At 45.1% G+C, this 7,502-nt stretch overlaps 1 long non-coding RNA gene across 1 annotated transcript in view; it reads left to right on the top strand.

Annotated features, from left to right (window-relative positions):
• Positions 1 to 444: 444 nt before the first annotated feature.
• Positions 445 to 7,502, top strand: part of LOC146866667 (uncharacterized) — a 403,211-nt gene continuing 396,153 nt past the window's right edge. The window contains exon 1 of the long non-coding RNA XR_014965709.1: positions 445 to 698. This is a non-coding gene — a long non-coding RNA (uncharacterized LOC146866667). The remainder of the gene's footprint in view (positions 699 to 7,502) is intronic.

Genomic DNA, 7,502 nt, shown 5'->3' with positions numbered 1-7,502 from the left:
GCACTGCATTTTCCTGTGTGTTCCTGTTTTGTGTGGTGGTGAAAGTTTGAGAAAACCTTTGAAAACTATTGTCTTCATCAATTTGTGTTTTCTTATCAATCTCGTTACTGTTAACCTCATTTAAGATGGGGAAGCAAACGGGGCTGTTTCTACCATTAGGCAAGACTAGGCGGCTGCCTAGGGCGGCAAAAACATGCTATTAACTGCTATTAGTTTCCAATTCCTGACTGAAACTGTCTCACCATGGTGGAGTGGCAGCATGCACCCTGCTCCCAGCAGGCGGCTTATGGGGGCTGGCTAAGCTGCAGCTAGCTACAAACATTGTAACAATTCCTGAAACCGGCCGTGCAGAAATTAAAAGGCGGGGTCGGGTGTCCTGCTGCCTCCGCAGTGGCGCGAGGGTTGGCTACAATTCTATTGGAGGGAGGGCGGGGCACACAGCTTTACTTTAAGAATTAATGTGAAGCACTGCAACGCGACTAAGGGACCCGGACGGTCCCAACCCCAGGACCGCGGCCAACGGCTGCTGTGGAGCCCAGAACACCACTGTGCTCCAGCTGCCGCTGAGAGGTCACAGTGTCTGAGAAGACTTTCGAGGCTGGTGCCGGAAGGACTGCCGCGGTGAGCTTAGCTTGCAGCAGGAGTTGTTGAGGCCACGAGGCGGCCCGGAACGGAATTGCTGCAGTGAGCAACGCAAAGTAAGTGTGCGTCACTGTGCCCCCTGAAAGTATATAATTTATCTGCTATTTGGTTGGCAATGGATGGTATTGGTTTTCCTAAATTAGCAGTTGTACTGTAGCGCGGTCGTGATCACCTGCCTGCCTGTGCCCTGTACTGTAGCAGAAGTTCACACAGGTCAGCAGCGTCACTCAGCAGAGCAGCATTGGATAGCTCTCTTTGACAGCCCTGCTGTGGTGTGATCTGTGCTTCCGAGGAAAGGGGGAGGGTATAATTATTTTTGGGTGTCGGTGAGTCGAGCAGTAATGTTGAATTAATGCTGCCTGCTGTGAGTGACCTGTGTGCCTCAGCTGCCTAATGCCCAGCTACTTGTCCGTGAGTCAGCTGTATTGACTATCTTAATTTTAAATGAAGGCAGGTCCTCTGTGCCGCCTGCTGCAGGGCAGTGTAGGTAGCACGGACTGCTTTCGGGGTAATCATGATTTTTATTAGGGTTGATGAGACTCGTTTTTAATAGATTACAGCACCATGGCTGCTGGCTCACAGTGACTGCCGGTGAGGCTGAGGCTTGCCTAGTGCCTGTCTGTCTGTGGCGGTGTCCATGAGTCAGCTGACTGTGTCACTTAATTTTTGGGGCAGCTGACAAGGTGTTGTTGAGGAGCATCAACTATGGCTGCAACTGAAGGTAGTAGGGTGAGGTGAACATAGAATTGTGCCTGTTACAGATTAAAACTGAAGTTAATTGCCATGTTTTAGGTTGTTTGTGTGCATTACTGCTTGTATGCAGTGTTCCTACGTGTGACATTTCAATACTTGAGTTGTGGAACTTTCACAGTTAATAAAATAAAGAAGTTATGTACATGCAACATAGTTTATTTAAGTAATGACCCACCTATATGCAATGTGATGGTCTAGAATGGATGTTGAAACACGTGATGTTTATGCAAGATTTACAATAAATAATGCATAGGAACGGCGTCATGCCATCCGCGCAATCAGTTTTAAGATCTTCTTAGTGTTTCTCGTTGTTCAAATGGGTGTCATTTCTGATATTTATTTGTTTCCCTTGTCTTCATTGCTTGATTTTGCTCGCGAGAAAATGTCACTCATAGTCGTTGAATGTCGCATTTAGTTATTTAATGCTTGATGTGTTTTATTGTTTAATGTTGAATACAAGTTCTTTTATATCTAATGCATTAGCTCTTCTAGCCTGGATGACAGGGGGAGAGAGTGATGGTAGTAAAAGGGAGGGGGCGGCATTTTTCAATTCTCGCCTAGGGCGGCAAAACACCTAGAAACGGCCCTGGAAGCAAAGGTACAAAACATATAGGAAAAAACAAGGCTGGGTTAACGAGTCTCGGCTAATGTGGACATTTTGAGACTTTCAATTGTTAGAAATGTAGCACCACTCCTGAGAAGTGCTGGTAATCTCCCTTTCATATACAACAAGTGAGTGTGCTCGGTACCTGATAGTACCTGCCTATTTAAAGTGCTGATGCTTTGAGAGCTGGGGCAAGAACGCAGCAATGACAAGCAAAACATCAAATGTAAATCTACATTATTGTGGGGAATCTTTTGGGGAAATGTGTTGACCCACAGCTGTTGGTGGTTTGATTATCAAACGACATCCCCAACACTAAAACTGTGAATGACATCTCATATTACTTCAGACCATATGAACAGATCTGTAGGTATTTGTCCGTGTTGGCCGCTGTTCTGAACTCAGTGTTGGAACGCACACAGACATAAATAACATGCTTTGCGTTGGCCCTCATTCCTTCAGTGCATACCTTCATTCATCAAACACTGATTGTGTGGAAATTCCCTTCAGCTCACGCCCTCAAGGGTTACAAGAGTGGGCGTACCTTATTTTTCTCATAGTTTGAACTGCTTGACTCTCTTCTCCAAACGTGTCAGTTTGCTAATTCCTCTTTTTTTACGAGTGTCCTTTGTGAAATACTTTTGAAAGGTAGGCCACTGTGGAGCTACGTTCTGTGTACTAAGCCGTAGCAAGGAATGTGTGTCTCATTGATTTGCTTTAGTGTAACTGCACCTGTAGCCAAAACACAGCAATGAACTAAATTCCCCTAACCTTCCAAATGTAGAAAACGCCATTTGTCTGTTCTTACTCTGCAGCATTTTTTTTTTTACAAATTCATGAAGAAAAACTGGTTGGATATGCACATTATTGTTTCACTTTCGTTTCCTGACGGTTGCTAACTTTGCTAAAATAATTTTTATTTGAAATTATGTCATCTGTGCTTCAAACATAAAAAATACATATACAAAATATATAAATACACATTTTCATCCTTGCCATGCCATTGTAAATAAATGTAACACAATAAGACGTTGCTTGTTTAGAGAAATTCTACAATTTTACACGCATCCAAACATTTATTACTACAGTGCAAAGATACGTTTCTGAGAAAAATTACTTTTTAGTGCCTCCCAGATTGCATGTAACATTGACTTTATGTAGGGAGATAACTTTCATAATACTGATGATATATATTAAGTTTGATGTTACTTTGGGCATAAATGTAACTCCTTCCATGAGTTCCATCCTGGTTTCGGTCATGTGACTTTGTAAAAACAAACATCAAAAACTGTTGTGGCATAAAACCCGATATGCAGGGGCTTGGAGTATAATGCCCTATTTATTAAGGAAGGGACATGTTGACTCACTTGAGCTGTGTCATCAGTTATGGCCCCCTCCTCACACTGAAGAATGGTTAACAGCGTGTTACACTCTATGCATCTGGATGGATGGATGGATGGATAGATGGATGGATGGATAGATAGATAGATGGATGGATAAACAAGCGCTGTCAAGGCACTGACTGGGATGACCTTGAAAATGTTAAACATTTTAGGAACGGCAGTCATTTTGACCACTGCAGTATGTCCCATATATGACCAGATGTCCCTATGACACTTCTGTAGCACATGATAGGTATCCCTGGACAACAAGGGTAGTTAAGTTGTATCATCTTGGAAATGAATCAGTGACATAAGTTCGACTGACATAATATCGACCTACAGTTATTTTGACACAAAAATATAGACAGCAATAATATCGGCACTATATACTTATTTAAAAAAACACAAAATTATCGAAACCATAATATTGTTGGTCAAAAACACCGACCATCCGCCCGTCATCGAAACCCAAAAAAACGCCGGTCCAATTAGCATCGCGGTTGCCACCGCTGCGGTGTGATTTTCCGCCTGCCACTTTTCCACCGGTTGCAGTCCGCCCGCTTGCCGGCGGGCGGAGCTGGACCACTACAATTGTTGCGGATCAAGGCCAAGCACCGCCGGCACAGTTATGATGCCAGTGGTAGCCAGCCTTTCCGCGGCGGTGGAACCGCCATGGAAAGGCATGCAGAGAATGTCTCTGGGGGCCCATTGCGGGCCCGCAATGTGTTGGGGGGTGTGGGTGCACTGGGGGTACCCATGAAACCCCCTTACATGCCCCTGTACCAGGTGGCAGGCACTGTGCAGTGCCTGCCACCCAGTGCAGGAATATGCAGGACATGCTCTTTTTTAAATCGCGGCGGTGCTGCTGGCAGCAGCGACAGCCGCAATGTTAATTGCCAGAATCCGACTGCCGCGGTCGGATTTTGACTGTGGAGCATCCTAATTGGGCCGGCGGTTATGCCACGGTCCTTGCGGATGTTCTTTTCCCGCTAACATGGCGGTCGGGGAGAATTTCCGACCGCCATCCTAATGGGCCCCAATGTAAGTATTTTCCAAAATGCATTAAATAAACCTGTAAACACCCACCCAAACCCAAAACCCATCCCAAAGGCCCTCCCCACCCCATATAAAAATGTGATAAAACAAATAATAATATAACTTGCATTTTATTTCAGAAAAATAAACTCCATGAGAAGATTCCACACATAAAGGATAAAAATTATTATTTTCAACAATATAAAGACAAACTTTTTAAGTATACTTTAAAAAAATGAACATTTTAAAACATTAACAAATATAGCAATATGTTTAATAATTCTTATATACAATTAATATAGAATATTCAACATCAAAATAACTGAAGGAGCACAATTTATAATATCCCAGAAAGGAAACTTTTTATTTTGTTACATGGGGTATGTCTACAAGCAGGAGAAACAAACTGGCCTAAAAGTCAATTGGAAATGTTCTAAATATTATTCCAATAAATGTTACGGCCGTGCTACTTCAAGAGAAACCACTGTAATGTACATCAGGGAACATAACCATCCCCAAACATTACAGAAACTGAAGTTAGAGGTGCACTTGAAAACATCAAAGAGGCTAGCACAAGCTCACAAAGACCCACCAGTGCACTTCTAAAAGTACAGCTGCCTAGAATTCCTAAAGAAGCTACTGGACAAATGCCATCCATAGCTTAATTAAAAAGAACAATAGCACGCACAGAAAGGGCTTCAACAACTCCCACACCAACTCCTAAAACCTTTGATGAAGTAATAATTACTCCAGAACAAGCTATTACTTTCAATAAGGAACCATAGGCATACGTGCACATGACTTTCATGATTTCAAAAAACGCGGCGGTAGTGAGGACCGTCACTGGCGTCTTGGACGGATGGTTCACAAGGAGGCGAAGACTCGATGACATATGCTTAACAAAGTAAGTAGGGAACTAAGCTGTTAACAGGCAGACTAGAATAGCTGAGCTAAGTAATGAGCCCATTCTCGATTTTACAGCTTGACCGGAGGGTGTCACCAGCTTTACTGAAGATTCTTTTAAATAAAGGTCCAGGGGCTTCGATATCATTAACTGTAATTAACATCTATGACAGGTGTGTAGACAACATTAGATTATACTATTTGATAGACGGCATTGCAACATATGTTTTTTTCAAGTTATAGAAACTGCAGCACATGTTGCTAAAGGAGCAAATAGGTGAGCTATTAAGTAATTATTGACACTTTGGGGTCTATTAGGATGGCGTGCGGTGGCACCGCGGTGCTGGTGGTGCAGAAAAATCATTTTTTCGCCCGCGAGCAGTGGTTCTCACGTCCGCCATGTGAGAAGGTGGCCTGATATATGCTGTCCATTAGTTCTAGTGGGCACCTTGTATCAGTCCAAACAACCCCTTATGGTGAATGGTTAAAGACAACCTTATATGAAAGCTATCCTAGTGGTAGCTATGGAGAGCAGCCTTCAGGCTAAGTCTTGAAGGAATGTAAAGCAGCTTGTTTTACCAGTCTATAATCTTTTGAATGATCAAATGAAAGGACAACCACACCAGGTATATATTTAAAATATATGTATTTAGGTTAACACACACCCCTCTAGTCTCTGTATGAGACTGGAGTTCAAAGTACTTTAGTTACAAGTGATCAAGCATCAGTAAAAGCACAAATACACGTTTGGGCCCTAGGGGCGTACCAAACCATATACCAAAAAAGTGGTATAAGAACCACGACTGGAATAGGCACTAGGCCTATTGCCTCTAGAGTCGCTGGAACCCCAAGGAACCACCCAAGGTAGTGACACAGGGGACCCACGGGAGCTGTATGCAGTGTGAAAACACAACCACGGGTTCCTATTATCCTCTATGGGCAATGTCGCGGTTGGAAATTTAAAGATTAGGGACACTTCTAAGTCTGGACCAAACCCTTTTGAACTTAAAAAGTTCTAGGGCTAGCACCCACGAGAGCACCGGAGTACTCGAGTTACCTCCCCCAGGGAAGCCGGGTGCATAGGTGTCTTTTGGTGTTGGGTCGCGTCGTCAATTTCAATGGAAGCCTGCAAAGAACTGCTGCTGCCGTGAAGAGGAGAAGTGTCCGAAGAGATCCAAGCCTGGATCTAGGATGTAAGGAACCTGAAAGCAGAGGGGACAGAGTCTGGGTCACTAGCCAGTGACCGAGGGCAGGATGGACCAATGCCCACAAATGCTGGGTGCTTCAGGTGAGTTGATGGGTGTCTTGACTCTTGAGCCACGAGGTCCTGGAGGCATCGACGAAGTCCACAAGCCGGATTCGAGCTGTCCCATGAAGTCTGTCAAGTGCTGCGGTGTCGGTGACCAGAATGGAACAACAAGCCTTGGCAACGGCAAGTCACTGAAATTCAGAGAAAGGACTGCGGTGCAGACCAGTAAGGTCTGAGGGACTCACCCAGCGAGGGTAAGCCGGGGCATGTCTGGAGCAACCAGGTAAGCCCAATCAGAAAAGGAGTCGCCTTCGTGGGGACCTGCTAGCCAACGGGCTAGTGATCGCGAAGGAGCCTCAAGCGGTCGCATTTGAAGCTGGCCCAAGGGTCACTCGTGGAGTGGAGGCCAACACTCTTTGGTGCAGGAGGTGCTCAAGGCTGGGGCTACTCGGAGCCCAAAGCACAACTTCGAGGAGGACCAGGAAGATAGTGATGCTGCAAAAGTTCACGGTGTCCAGGTGTCACGGTTCCACGTCACCCACGATATCCACGGGCCTCAGCTTTGCTGTGGACTGAGGGTAGCCTCAGGGAAGTCTGGAAATCCACCTCTGGGGATGCAGAGACTTCGGTGTCTGGCCGGAGCTTCAGAATTGCAGAGCGGTCAGTTGCTTCTTTGGTGCCTGCCAAGCGGGGGAGTCACTCCTTGACCCCAAGGGAGATCTCTTCAGTCTTCTAGTCAGGATAGAACGTCGAAGGTCCAGGATGTACGTTGCAGAGTTTCGTCCAGGGTAATCTAAAGTCCTAGGGACTGGATTCCTATACTTATACTAAGTTTAGGGGATGGACTAATTCAATGGCCCCACCTATGGTTGGGCCAGGAAAGAGGGGTGGTTATACCCATTTTCTTTGTCCAGTTTCGCACCAGAGCAGGGGG

Source organism: Triturus cristatus, chromosome 1_2 (assembly GCF_964204655.1).
Source record: "Triturus cristatus chromosome 1_2, aTriCri1.1, whole genome shotgun sequence".
In the NCBI taxonomy this organism is placed as follows: domain Eukaryota; kingdom Metazoa; phylum Chordata; class Amphibia; order Caudata; family Salamandridae; genus Triturus; species Triturus cristatus.
The sequence above is the reverse complement of the archived record's forward strand: the minus strand, read 5'-3'. Positions and strand labels throughout refer to the sequence as shown.